Source organism: Mus caroli, unplaced genomic scaffold (genome assembly GCF_978045245.1).
Source record: "Mus caroli unplaced genomic scaffold, Mus_caroli_1 scaffold_19, whole genome shotgun sequence".
In the NCBI taxonomy this organism is placed as follows: Eukaryota; Metazoa; Chordata; class Mammalia; order Rodentia; family Muridae; genus Mus; species Mus caroli.
In genome coordinates, this window is record NW_028227274.1 from 3,558,539 (window position 1) to 3,573,638 (window position 15,100).

At 41.3% G+C, this 15,100-nt stretch overlaps 1 pseudogene; it reads left to right on the plus strand.

Moving 5' to 3' along the window:
• Positions 1–14,214: 14,214 nt before the first annotated feature.
• LOC110284996 (charged multivesicular body protein 3 pseudogene) lies at positions 14,215–14,897 on the plus strand (annotated as a pseudogene).
• Positions 14,898–15,100: the final 203 nt, after the last annotated feature.

Below are 15,100 nucleotides of genomic sequence, written 5' to 3' on the forward strand. Positions count from 1 at the left end.
ATATCTTAATAATCTTTATTTTTCTTTACCTCTGGTGGGTGGTGGGCTAGAAGGGAGGTTAAAGCACTTAAAAAATTTATATTAAAAGTAGGCTTTGAAAAATATAAGCCTACATCTGGCACTTGCTGCAGTGGGTCTACTTCCTGCAGAGGTGGCTGCATAAGACCAGTTCTTCTGACAGCTCATCTCTGTGCACTTAGAAGACAGCTTCAGTCCTGTGGCCTCTCATACAGTCATTCCCAGGTTCCTCCTGCAGCAGCCCTTAGCACTCCACAGCCTTCCCCTCTAAAAAATATATTTTTATTTTCTGGTTCTTTATTTTTATTTTTTCCTTTTAAAGTAAGTAGATTTTTTTTCCTCTTATAATATGTCCTGATGTTGGCTTTCCCTTCCTCTCCTCCTCCCAACTCCTTCCCACCTCCCCTTCCTTCTAGATCCAGCCCCTTTCTGTCTCTCATTAGAAAAGAAATAGGCTTTTATGAATAATAATAAAGTGAAATATAACAACAAAATATGACAGGATAAAACTAACACACGAGAATGGGACGAAGCAAATAAATAAAGAGCCCAAGAAATGACACAGGAAAGAAATGACACAGGAAACAAAAGCTCGTATTCACTCACATAGAAATCCCATAGAAACACTAAACTAAAGCCAGAGCATGTATTCAAATGACCTGTAGGGTACAAAGAGAGAAGAAAAAAAGAAAAGAAAAAAGATAAAGAAGGGCCCTGACATGATATTATGAGACAAGAAACCTCCAGAGATGCTGCCAAGTTCATTTCCTGTTGGCATCTACTTCTGGACATGCAGCCTACCCTAAGAGTGGTTTGTTTCCCTAGTGAGATCCTCTCAAAAGAAACTCAATTGCCATTTGCAAGTGGTTATCAATTGCAAATCGATATCAACTGCTTCTGGGTCAGGGATGGGGGGATGTATCTACTACTTCTCCTTTCAGTTCTAAGACTTCATCTGGTGCAACCTGTGCATGTCGTCTCAGTCCCTGTGCCCTGACACAGATGCACACTAATCATGTTCATTTAGAGGGCCTACTTCCTTTGTGTTCTCCATGCTCCCTGGCTTTTATACTCTTTCTGACTCCTCTTTTAAGGGGATCCATGAATCCTCATGGAAGGGATTTGGTCTTTCACTCTGCATGATGCCTGGCTGTAGGTCTCTGTGTTTATCCCCATCAACTGCAGGAGGAAGCTTCTCTGATCTAGGCTGAGCAAAGCACTGTTCTATGAGTATAGATGAGTCGTTATACTGCTATTTTTTTTTTTTTTTAGAATAGTAGCATTTGTTTTTACCTAAGTTCCTGGGCTATCTAGTCTCAGGTACTTTATCATTCAAGCTGTGTAGGGTATGGAGTCCATGCCATGGAGTGACTGGGTCTTTAGTCAAATCAGATATTGATTGGTTAAACCTATAAACTTTGTGCCACCATTAGACTAACATATCTTGTAGGAAGAACAGCATTGTAGTAGGTCAAAGGATTTGTTGTTGGGCCAGTGTTTATGTTTCTCCTTTGGAAGCATACAGAATATCGTCTTGTGCTAAAGATATCAGCTTGTAGGAGTGAAGACTCTATATAGGTACCAGCTTGACTTTGCTGGTTTAATGGGTTGTGTGGTGTTGTCTTCAGCAATAGGGCCTTGCCACAAGTTTGTGGGGGAACAACCTGTAGTCTTGGCAATAGCCTGAACATTTTCTGGTTCTTTCTATGGTCTCCATATACTTTACTGTGAGCATTGGTAGTTCAGAGGGTTGGCAGTGGAGTGACTTCACTGAAAAGTGAAGGAAATTGAAAGCAAAGAGCAAAGAAGTTGTCCACTTACGTATCACCATTTACCTGTCATTCTGTAGAACTGCCTGAGGAATTCGGAAATGCTGGTGAACAAGCAAGACAAAGTTATAATAGAACAGCAGGAAGAGAACACATCTCATGTTTACATGCTAACAATGAGGTATCCAACAATGATGTCAAGAGCACCAAACTTCAAATGTCAGCAATCAAATGTACATTAGAGTAAGTTTGAACAGTCCTGTAGCCCAGAGAGGTAAGGCTGTAGTAGAGTTGAACAGTTTTGGCGTGAATGTGATGTGGACTCCAAGTGGAGTTAGGAGAGTCAGGGGAGGGCAGGGGTAGTGGTGGCAGGAGCAGGAACATAAGGAGGAGGACAAAGATCCTCCTTGGGAGTAGAAGGGGGAGCAAGGCAGGGTCCAAGGCTGACCCTCCTTTAGAGGAAGAAGGGCAGGGAGCAGCAAGGCCAGTAACAAAAAGGGTCTCACCTAAACAGAGGACTTCTCAACCAGGTATTGCCATGTGGTAGTATTGCACTTTGTCTGGGTGGTCCCTAGCCTCACAAATTACAGCTTTTACCCTATAAATTGTGGGGAGATGAAAAGTTCCCTCCTCAGGCCATTCTACTTTATAGGTGAGCCATTTCTTCCTGCAAAAAATGGTTAGTTTTCAGGGATGAACAACTAGACCCTAGTCTTCTGCAACTTGGCAAAAGTTCTTAAACTGGTTCAGGACCAAGCCCAGTAGGATGCTCTGTGCCAGTCCCATCCTAGGAATCAAAGAAAACTTTGTATGAGAGGACCAAAAGAACAAACAGAAGGACATTCCTGGGAAAATGAAAACAAAATGAAAGGCTGTCTCAAGCCAGGCGTGGTGGTGCACGTCTTTAATCCTAGTACTCGGGAGGCAGGCAGATTTCTGAGTTTGAGGCCAGCCTGGTCTACAAAGTGAGTTCCAGGACAGCCAGTGCTATAGAGAGAAACCCCGTCTAGAAAAACAACAACAAACAAACAAACAAACAAAAAAACCGCCCCCCAAAAAACAACAACAACAACAAAAAAAACCCTGCTGTCTCAGACCTTTCACAGGGGAGTCAGTTCAGAATCCAGGTGAGAATCAGCAAGTTCCCCTGCTTCTGGTATGGAGTTGGGAGCATCCAGCAATGGCTTTGGAATGTCAACCAACTAAGATAAAGATCACCTACCTCTCCCTGAAATTGCCCTAATGGGCTTTAAATTGGGTCTGTGAGGTCACTTGGGAATCTCCATCTTGGTAAATGGTAGTCCCCAGCATCTGAGACTTCTGCAGAATAAATCTCTTGCTTTTGCATACTATTTGAGACCAGGTGAGTGAGTCTTCAGTGAATCTTGAACCCTTACGTTTGGGGGCTCTTGTCGGGGATTCACTGGAGACTCCTGACCTAAATAGTGGAGTGTTTTTCCAATTAGTAAGTCTGGGCACCAGTTGTCTTTGTCTTGTCCATCTCCGTGTTTCTGTTTTGGGTTTAATCTGGAGGCTGAGAGGGACAAAGCAGAAGCGTGTTTTGTCATCCTGAATAGCTTTAGAAATCCCAAGCAAAAAGAAAGCAGAAGATAATCGCAAAACATGAGCTCAAATTATGTTAAAAGCCACAGTGACAAAGATAACACAGCACTGGCACCAAAAGGGGTGTGTATACTGGGGTCCCACAGACTCTCAAACAATGTGGATTATCACTGTTACCCAGCAGAGCTTGATGCTGTGACCCTGTTGCTGAAGATGCGACATACTTTGGACACAGGATATAGAAAAATCAAGGTGGAGCAGACCTGGATGCCTCTCCCTGTTGGCTAGCTTTCATAGTATTGGACATGCTGGGGAGAAACATGTACGGTTTTTACCCAGCTGCAAATTTTGTAGCTATAATAACAGCTGTAAGTCTTGCAAGATGTACTGATGGGTGCAATAGCAGTATGAAAGCTATGGCAGGCTTCATCCACTCTCTGGATTTTAGAACTGTTCTACACAGTAAATCTGGCCAAGCATCCATGGCTTGGAAACTCATATGCCCTAGGGGAGAACTTACTAGTATTTTGGTAAATGGACATAACATCAAATTGCCTTCTTAATGCATAAGTCTATAACTTCTCAGTGCTCATAAGAGAAATGTTTTGTGCAGTAAAATGAAGTTAACACAGAAATTTACAGCTGGTCAAAGCACAGAGAGTAAGTGTGGCATGCTCAGATATAAGTGGGACATGTCTGTCACCTCTCTCCACACTTAGCTCAAAGAACATCTCAGAAGACAGGAGGTAGAAAGTGTAAGAGCTAGACATTAATTTTATTTATTTCTCTTAAAAATAAAATGGTGGAAAAACAAACAATTTTGAAACCATGTAGTCAATTAAGACAAACAATAGTTGTATAGAGCAATGGAACAGAAGGGAGGACATAGACATATAGGTTCATCCAGTTACAACTACCTGGTTTTGACAAAGGTGTCAAATACAGATGGAATGGAGAACATCTTCATCAAGTGGTGCAGGAAAAACTGCATTCTACACCTAGAAGGATGGATCCATATTTCTCACCTAGAAGAGAACAAAAAATCAACTCAAAATAAAGCAAAGGCTTTAAAATAAATCCTGAAGTGCTTAAACACTTGGGGGAAAACACTTCAGGGTGCAGGTCCAGGCAAGAACTTTATGAAAAGGAATCCAAGAGCATTGGAAGTAACCCTGAGAACCGATAAGTGGGGCTGCAGGGAAGGCAAGTCTCAGCAGATGAGACAGCCTACAGTATGGGGACCATCCTTTCTAGCTCTCTTTGACTGGCAGTTAATGTCAACAACATTAAAATAACTTCAAATTTTAAGGTTTCCATACAAATTTAGGACTTTTTTTTCTCTATGTAAAGAATGGCACTGGAATTTTTATGAGGTCATACTGAATTTGTAAGTGCCTTCAATGGAAGGTCTGTCTTTACAATATTTATTCTTCTGATTCAGGAGCATGGGCAGTTTCCCCATGTTCTGGTATCTTTCTTAGCTTCCTTTTTAAAAAAATCAGTTTCTTAAAGAGGAATTCCTTTTCTTGGTTAGGTTTGTTCTCAGATATATATTGTGTATAGCTACTGAGATTGGGACCATCTTCCTGACCTCCCTCTTATTAAGGTTACTGTGTTCATACTACCATTTTGCTGAAAGTGTATGGGTTTTTCCTTATATAGATTATATCCTGCAAAAGGGATGCTTTTACATTTTCTTGTGCTTTTTGTATCCCTCCTTATTTCCTTTTCTTGTCTTATTGCTCTAGCTAAGACTTTAAACACTATACTGAAGGGGAGCAGAGAGAGCAGTCTCCTGGTCTTGTCCTTAGTGAGAAGCTTTCAGTTTCTCTGGTTTAGTGAAGGCTATACCTTCCTTCCTTCCTTCCTTCCTTCCTTCCTTCCTTCCTTCCTTCCTTCCTTCCTTCCTTCCTTCCTCCCTCCCTCCCTCCCTCCCTCCCTCCCTCCCTCCCTCCCTCCCTCCCTCCCTCCCTTCCTTCCTTCCTTCCTTCCTTCCTTCCTTCCTTCCTTCCTTCCTTCCTTCCTTCCTTCTGTCCTTTCTTTTTTTAAAGATTTATTTATTTATTTTATTTATGTGAGTACACTTGTTGCTGTCTTCAGACACACAAGAAAAGGGCATTGGTCCCCATTACAGATGGTTGTGAGCCACCACATGGTTGTTAGGAATTGAACTCAGGACCTTTAGAAGAGCAGTCAGTGCTCTTAACCGCTGAGCCATCTCTCCAGCACTGGCTATAGGTTTCTTGTATATGTTCTTTATTATTTTGAGATATAGTTTATCTTTATCTTCTCCATGGCTTTCATAATAGAGGGATTTGGATTTGTTGAAGACCTTTTCTGAATCTAATGAGATCATAATATGATATCTATCTTTGAGTCCATTAAATGGGGAATTACATTTATTTATTTGTATATGTCAAGTTGTAATACAACCAACTTCATATGACCAATGATTTTTTATGTCACCTTTAATTTGTTTTGCAAGTAATTTTTGGTATATAATTTATTGTTCCCAGCACTTGAGAGTAAGAGGCATGTAGCTCTCCATGAGTTTGAGGCCAGTTTGGTCTATATAGTGAACTAGGACAGCCAGGACTACATAGAAAGACCCTCAAGAACACCAGAAAATTATTGAATTTTAAATTATATATGTATGTATATATGTGTGGGGGGTATGTAAACATAAATGCAGGTGCCTATGGAGGATAGAAGAGGGTGTTGGATCCCTGGAGCTGAGTTAGGCATTGTTTTTAGTCATCTGAGATGAATATTGATGAATTAGATAAACTCTAATCCTCTGGAAGACCTATGCACATGTTTAACTGTGTAGAAGATAGAGTGCTCACAGATAAACACTGGAGAAACCAGGAGTGAGGATTGTGCAGGACTGTCTCTTTAATGGAGGAAATGAATATCTGTTTTCCACTCACAAGCTTGGGTGTGGATGCTGTTAATAACCTTCACTCTCTGTAGACCCAGGCCTCACAGAAATCACCCACAAAATTTAATCCCAGATCTTCCCTTCCTAGACTTTTAGTTTGAGCTTTGTTTCTCAATCAATAGAACCATGATTAGGGGAGATGTCACATGTACTTTATAGCCTGCTGACCTCTACACTGTCTTGTTCAGAGACCACACCAGATCAGAGAGAGACCCATCTACAATCTTTATGGTGGATGTCACATGTACTTTTTGAAAGAGTTTTAATATCATCATGCCTTTATTGTGCACATAATGTTTGAATAATTGTTGCCAGAAACCTTTTTTTCCAAAGTTGTATTGAGTTTAAATATGTTTAAAATAAACTGGCTTGGTGTCAGTCTCCAGAAGTTTGAACTAGCACCGATTAAGTCAGGCTAAACTGAATTTTCTTTCTTGCTTCTTGCGGCTTATTTCTTTGTAGGCAATAAAGCTTGCAGGGACCACCACATAACTGTTTGACCCATCTTCCCCATCCCTTCACCCATCTCCCTATCCCTTCACCCATACCCTTCATCCCTTCATAAAAGATTTTCACATATGTGTTCGTCAGGGTATAGGTCTATAATTTTCCTCATCCTCCATCTTTCTCTTCTTCCTCCTTCTCCTCTTTACCTGACTTGGGATTAGGACAATACTGGCTTCATAAAAATGGCTTAAAGGCATAGCTGAATTTACTATTTTGTCTAATTATTTGAGAAGCATTAGCTTAGTTTTTTAAAAGTCTGATAGAATTTTGGCATGAATTCATCTGGTCCTGGAGCTTTTTTTTTTTATGTTTAGAAAATTTTAAGACAGTACAAGATACTTTGTATACTGATATTTTAATCTTTGCATGTATATGAGGAAAAGTGGAAAAGGAAAATGGAAAATGCAGTGGAATTAGTAACTAGTATTAAATTTAAGTTAAATAACCAGTTGTGAAGAGAAACTAACCTATTAAAACATTAGAGACAAATGCCAAACACCTCATGTCCACTCAAAGTAACCAAATTGTATATACAGCCAGACCAGTAGGCAACCATACCCATCCTTACCTATACCAACTTCCTCCTAAGAAAAAACACACAAAGACTGTAATTTGAGTTAGAAGATATTAGTCCCAATTTTTAGATTTTTAAATTTTATTTTATGCATGTGTGTTTTTGCCTGTATGTATGTGCATCAGTGGGACCTGTGCCTGTAGAGGTTAGAAGAGGACATTGACTACCCTAGAACTGGAGTTACAGATGGTAGTAAGCCACTGTATAGGTTTTGGGAATCAAATCCATGTCCTCTGAATGAGCAAATGCTCTTAACTGATGATCCATCTTTCTAGACCCTGTGCTCAAAATGTTGCCTCAAGGGAATGCCATGTTTTCTTCCAGTTCAAGGGTGGGTTTCTGAAGCAGTTTGCCCAGGTGGAGAATAAAACTGCCAGTCTCAGTAGGTCAGTCAAATTGAACCCCTGTGCTTTTGTGTCCTGACCAAACACTGGGTTCCATAGCTCTGTGCTTTCTTGTAGGTTGACCTGTTCTGTCCTCTGATTCCCAGGCTCCAGGGTGATTGCCCTGTTCACTTACCTATGGATTAGTTCCTGTCTTGCTGCCATGTAGAATGGCTTCTAGTTCCTGTGTCCTCTCAGGCCTGAAGAATTTGTTTTTGTCTCTGTAGATTTAGATGTGCCTTTAAGGACCCATGGTGGTTTTGCTCAAGGACTCTTTTGGGGGTAAAGCATTGAATTTCACAGGGTGGTTGTTTGTTTCTGGGATGTCTCATGTTGCTGTTTGGCTATAATGGGAGGTGGCAGAGCATAGAAGAGGTGACATGGCGGGAGATGAGGCTTCTTAAAGTGGAAGAAAGGACTGCATCCTCTCTGTCTTTCCTTCAATCCTGAGGTGAATGACTCCCTCCATCACAGGCTCTCTCAGTGATTTTCCATCTTTCCTACAGGGCAGCACTGGTCATGGAATGAACCTACTGAGCTCCAGCCACAATACGCCTTCCGTCTTTTAACAGCCATCCATCCCGGCATTCCTGAGGATGGAAGCTGACTAGCACCAATAATACACACTTTAGGCCATGTTAATCAGGCTGGGCACACCCCAGTTCATCACCGAGCTCAACAGGCTGTGGCCAGGTTGAGATGGATAGTGAGACCTGAGGCCAGGATATAATAAATGTTTCTGGCACATAGGGTGGGGAGCTGACCTTCCATTACATGATCTCCAGTTTTATAATGTGACCCCTTCATGCCCCAGCTGATTCCTGGAGAAAATGGTGACTTGTTGGTTGTATTCAGGGGATAGAAGACCACAAGTTAGCACTGGAGACCAGATCTGATTGTTTGAACCATGGTCTGTAATTTCAAGACTAACGGTGCCTGACCAAACCCAGTGATTCCTGTTTAAGATGAAAATGGTGTTTGAATTCTTAGCCATCAGAGAGATAGAAATTAAAACTGCTTTGAATCCTCACTGCACCCCAGTTAGAATGACTTGAGTGAAATGGCTCAGTGGGTCAAAGCACTTGCAACCAAACCTGATTACTGGAGTTCAATCCCTGGGACCCACACAGTGGAAAAAGAGAACCAATTTCCCACTAGTTGTCCTCTCACCAATGCAAGGCCATGGGGAGCAGCAACTCTGGCACACTGCTGGTGAAAGTATAAATTGGTATATCTACTATGGAAATAAACATGGCAGCTCTCCTCAAAACCAAGGGCAGAACTACTACCCAAAGAGCAGAAGTCCATAGCACAGAGGTACTTGACAGCATGTGTATTGATTCACTAGTCACAATAGCTGTGGAGTAGAACCAGCCTTGATGCCCAGCAACTGTTAAATAAATAAAGAAAGTGAGGTATGTCTATATATTGGAATTTTATTTAGCTATTAAGTAAAACTGTGGCATGTGCAGGAAGATGGATGCAGACTCAGGAAGACTAGACCTTCTCTCACATTCTGGTTACATATTTCAGTGTGTGTTGGGCATACATGAATTGAAAGCAGAAAAAGGGCCAAAGGACGGAAGAAGAGCACTTAAGGGTGGAGGAAGATGAAAAGAGAGAAATGGAGTACATCTTACATGAAAGCAGCAGAGGGGTGTGAAGGACCAGTAAGAGGAGAGAGGGGGACCAGTATGGCAGATAGTGTGGCAGGAGATGAATAAGAAGCATTTTCATATTCATATATGTATGAAAATGCTGGCGTAAGACCTATTATTCTGCAAGACAATTTAAAAATTAAAATAAAAAACCAACCCACGATCTATGGGCTGGCTAAATGGATTCCAAGTAAAAATCCAGACACAGTGTATCTGTATCCATCCAGGCACAGTGTATCTGTATCCATCCAGGCACAGTGTATCTGTATCCATCCAGGCACAGTGTATCTGTATCCATCCAGGCACAGTGTATCTGTATCCATCCAGGCACAGTGTATCTGTATCCATCCAGGCACAGTGTATCTGTATCCATCCAGGCACAGTGTATCTGTATCCATCCAGGCACAGTGTATCTGTATCCATCCAGGCACAGTGTATCTGTATCCATCCAGGCACAGTGTATCTGTATCCATCCAGGCACAGTGTATCTGTATCCATTCAGGCACAGTGTATCTGTATCCATCCAGGTACAGTGTATCTGTATCCATCTAGGTACAGTGTATCTGTATCCATCCAGGCACAGGGTATTTGTATCCAGCACTAGGGTACAGACAGGGGGATACTGGGGACTCACTGGTAAAACAATTCAAAAGTAGAAAAAAAAATCTGGTTTTGCTAATGATTTGGGGTATCTAACTCCTCATAGACAAATACAAATAAGTATATATATATATATATATATATATATATATATATATATATATACATATATATATATATATATAATATAAACACAGCTTGGTGTGATTTAAAGTGGAAACATTTACAATTTGACAGCAAGTCTTTCTTTGAAATTGTTTAAATCATTTAGCTCAGTAATTACACAGCTAGAAAACTTTTTTCTTCTTCTGTTGTGAGACAGAATCTCTATGTAGAGATTCTGGCTGGTCTAGAAATTAGGCTTTGATCTCAGAGAAATACATCTGTCTCTGTCTCTTGAGTGCTGGACTTAAAGGAGAATGCCACCACACCCAGCATAGAAACCTATTTTAAATAATCAATCAGAAACTACCTGGAGTTTTGTATAAGAACGAGGGGTCTGTGAGATGGCTCAGTAGGTAAAGGCACCTATTGCCAAGCCAGAGGCCAGATGGAACCAGATCCTGGAACCCAGATGGTGGAAGAAGAGTTGTTCTCCAACCTCCACGTGTGTGATGTGGCAAAGGATTACGGCCCTGGCTACACAGAGAGAGAGAACAAATAAATAAATGTAACAACAACAACAACAGAATGTTATTATAGTACATTTTTAATTAGAAAAATTGGAAACTATCCAAAATGGTTATGAGTTTATAGCCCAGGGTTAAGTAAAACTTTGAAACACTGTTAACAACTGGAGGACAGATGCAAAGTTATATTAAAAAAGAAACAAAATTACATAGGTACATTCTGTTTTTTTTTAATCTGAATCTATACATGTATGCATGCAACATAAGTACATAAATAAAAATGGATGATGCATCATCTAGCTTTTACTTTTTGATTTTGTTTACTTCACTATAATCTTATCTTAAAATTCCTCTAAAATTTCTAAAATTAAACTATGAAAAAGATAAGTGCTAATTTTAAAGGATTCTTTACCTAAAATATTGAAAGTAAAGTTGTGAAAAGGGAAAATATGTTTGATGGGAAATTCCATTTGGTTAGGAGAATTTTATACTGAATATTGAAAAAGAAAAGAAAACCCAGCTAGTAACAGGCACTATGACTCAGGGTCTGTGCACCACGGTTGCTTTGATGCTTCAGTTCAGCCCTTCACATACAGCCTATCATTAGGGGTTATAGTGCTGTGATCATTTCAAAGAAGAATCTGGGCCATCTAAGCAACTTGGTCAAGGCCACTCTGAGATGGATAAATGGACTGCCTTGCCATGGGTACCAGGCAGATGTTAAGCAGAGTTAAAAATCTGCTAAAATCACTATTTGTGTTAAATTCTTTAAATTTAGACAGTAGAAGTTCCCTCCCATACCCATTTTCTTGTAAGTGAAGGTGCTGGGGGTGAGGAAATTCTCTAATGACCCTTACACCACAGCCAGTCACTTTGAACACTCCCTGGGCATATTAGTTATCATGATATACATGGAAAGAACATGAGTGAAGAACCACAGTGAAATATGTGATTAGGATGGTTTGCTAGGGGAGAAATAGAGGAGGGGAATAACTGGGAATAAGAGGGGCAAAGAAAAATAGGAGGAGGAGATATGGGAGTTTTGATTAACAGAATAAAAATATGGAGGTAAAGATATAAACTCAGATATCAGCCTTTGGATTTTGAGAGAGGTAGCTGTAAGAGAAGACAGAGGGAGAAAAGAAGAGAGAAAGAATAAGAGAGAGAGAAAGAGAGAGAGAGAGAGAAAGAAAGAGAGAGAGAGAGAACAACAGAGGAGAGGCATGGACAGTAGGCAACAGTGCTAGCCTGCTACATTGACCTTGGGTATTATGTAGAAAAGGAATATCTGTGTGTGCAGTGGTAGAGATGGGGTCGGTATGGAGGACGAGTGTTTTCTTCCTATAATTTATATACATTTATCCAGTGTATTTTGATCATATTCATCCATGATTGCCACCCTACCTGGTTGTCTTCAAACTTCATATCTTCTATTTGTTGTTGTTGCTACTGATAGCCCCTGCGTCCAATTAGTACAGCCCACATGTGCATGAATGTGGGTATATCCACTGAGGGTTAGACAACCTAAACTCTCTTTCTCCTTCACCAACCATGTACTGTCAATAGCTCCTCCATCAAAGCTGGGGCCTTGGGAGCCCTTTGACCATTCATGTTGGAATTTTGACTGGCATGATCTTATGTAGGTCAGCACAGTTATTATCAGTTGATGTGTGTAACTGCTATGCCATGTTCAAAAGTCAACAATTCATAGCACCCTTTTCTGTATGCTAGGTCTTACATTCTTTCTACTAACTCTTCCTTAATTTTCCCTGAGCCTAATCTATATGTCTGATATAGTGTAAATTCCTGTAAATACTGAAGAAACTTATATACAGTGGGGACTCCCTACCGGATCCTGGATTAGACACAAACCATACCCAAACATCTATATCCACAGAGAGATCATTTAATAAGCAGGGAAGAAAAGTCAAAGTGGCTGCTCTCTGAGTCAGGCAGAAAAAGAGGCTTGAAAGACCATGCAGGTGTAATTTTTAAGAAGAGAAAAGGCGAGGTCTGTGTTAGAGTGGGCTAGGCTGCAGTAGTACATTTTGATTGAACTTGTTAATTAGGTGAGCCAAAAGAGTTTTTGATTGCTGGACTCTGGTAGTCAGCCCCAGAAATGAGTCTGGAATAAGAAAGTGTCAAAATAGACCTTGACTTTAGGGATGTAATATATTGTTTATAAGGGAGAGAGAAGGAAGGACAAGGCTTGCCAGTGCCATGTTTGCTAGAGCTTCTGTTGTTTCCTAGAGGTCTTTAAGTTGTGATTGCAGTCAACTGCTGGAAGCTGCTGGAGTCTTGCTTTTTCACATGAGGAATGAACTCTTGGGGTTAGGGAGATGGCTCAGCTAGCATTTAAGAGTATTTGTTGTTCTTACAAAGGATCCACGTTTGGTTGTCAGCACCTAGTTCCTGAAGCTCACAGTCACAGGTAACTCTAGCTCTTCTCCAGGGGATTTGTTGCCCTCTTCTGGCCTCTGTGGGCATTCCACATTCTTATGGGTCAGGGAGATACCGCAGCTGGTAAGAATTTACTATGCAAGCATTATAATCAAAATTCTATGCCCAGAACCCATATAAAACTGGAAGCAGAGAACTGACTCCAGAAAGTTGTCCTCTGACCTCCAGACACACACCACAGCCCAGCACTTTCACAATCATGGACCCACCACTCACACAAAAATAGTTTCTATAAGAGAGAATTAAGCCTTGAAGATGTGAGAACAGGCCATTTAGTTAAATGTTTGCCTTGTAAGTGTGAGGAACCAAGTTCAATACTTAGAATCCACCTAAGAGACAGCTACATCAGGGTCCTTTCAGTAAACGCTTGCTAGTGTATGCAATGGTGTCATCGTTTGGAGGCTAATTATGGGATGGATCCCTGGATATGGCAGTCTCTAGATGGTCCATCCTTTTGTCTCAGCTCCAAACTTTGTCTCTGTAACTCCTTCCATGGGTGATTGTTTCCAATTCTAAGAAGGGACAAAGTGTCCACACTTTGGTCTTCGTTCTTCTTCAGTTTCATGTGTTTAACAAATTGTCTCTTATATCTCGGGTATACTAAGTTGATATAGCTGTCTCTTGTGAGACTAGGCCGGGGCCTAGCAAACACAGAAGTGGATGCTCACAGTCAGCTATTGGATGGATCACAGGGCCCCCAATGGAGGAGCTAGAGAAAGTATCCAAGGAGCTAAAGAGATCTGCAACCCTGTAGGTGCAACAACATTATGAACTAACCAGTACCCCGGAGCTCTTGACTCTAGCTGCATATGTATCAAAAGATGGCCTAGTCGGCTATCACTGGAAAGAGAGGCCCATTGGACATGCAAACTTTATATGTCCCAGTACAGGGGAATGCCAGGGCCAAAAAATCGGAATGGGTGGGTAGGGAAGTAGGGGGAAGGGTATGGGGAACTTTTGGGATAGCACTGGAAATGTAATTGAGGAAAATACGTAATTAAAAAAAAAAAAGAATCCACTTAAGAAAAAAAAAATCTGATTCCTTTCCCAGCCCCGCCCAGGCGGCTGCTCTTGACTTGATTGGTTGCAGGGAACGGAAAGTCAGAAGGAGTTCAGTTCATCATGGGACTGTTTGGAAAAACCCAGGAGAAGCCTCCCAAAGAGCTGGTTAATGAATGGTCACTGAAGATCAGAAAGGAAATGAGAGTTGTTGACAGGCAAATAAGAGACATCCAAAGAGAAGAAGAGAAAGTAAAACGGTCTGTGAAAGATGCAGCCAAGAAGGGCCAAAAGGAAGTCTGTGTGGTTCTGGCCAAGGAGATGATCAGGTCAAGAAAAGCTGTGAGCAAGCTCTATGCATCCAAAGCACACATGAACTCTGTGCTCATGGGCATGAAGAACCAACTCGCGGTCCTGAGAGTAGCTGGTTCTCTGCAGAAGAGCACAGAAGTGATGAAGGCAATGCAGAGTCTTGTGAAGATCCTAGAAATCCAGGCCACCATGTGGGAGCTGTCCAAAGAGATGATGAAAGCTGGAATCATAAAGGATGTTAGAGGATACATTTGAAAGCATGGACAATCAAGAAGAAATGGAAGAAGCAGCAGAAATGGAGACTGACAGAATCCTCTTTGAAATCACAGCAGGAACCTTGGGCAAAGCACCCAGGAAAGTAACCGATGCCCTTCCTGAGCCTGAGCCTGCAGGAGCGATGGCTGCCCCCGAAGAGGGAGAAGAGGAAGAAGATGAAGAGGATCTGGAGGCTATGCAGTCATGGCTGGCCACACTCAGAAGCTAGGGTCACCCAGTTGGGGTCTCAACTCTCCAGTGTCCTCCTCTAGGCATGTATACAGCCTCTAAGGAGTCACCATTTTCTTTATCTCTTGCACTACACCTCTGCTGTGAAGCATTATATTTGGAGAGGGTTCTATGCTGGTGTATCTTCACTATCTGCAGAGGATTGAAGGATTGTTTTTATGAAGGTGGTGTATTCAAATGTAT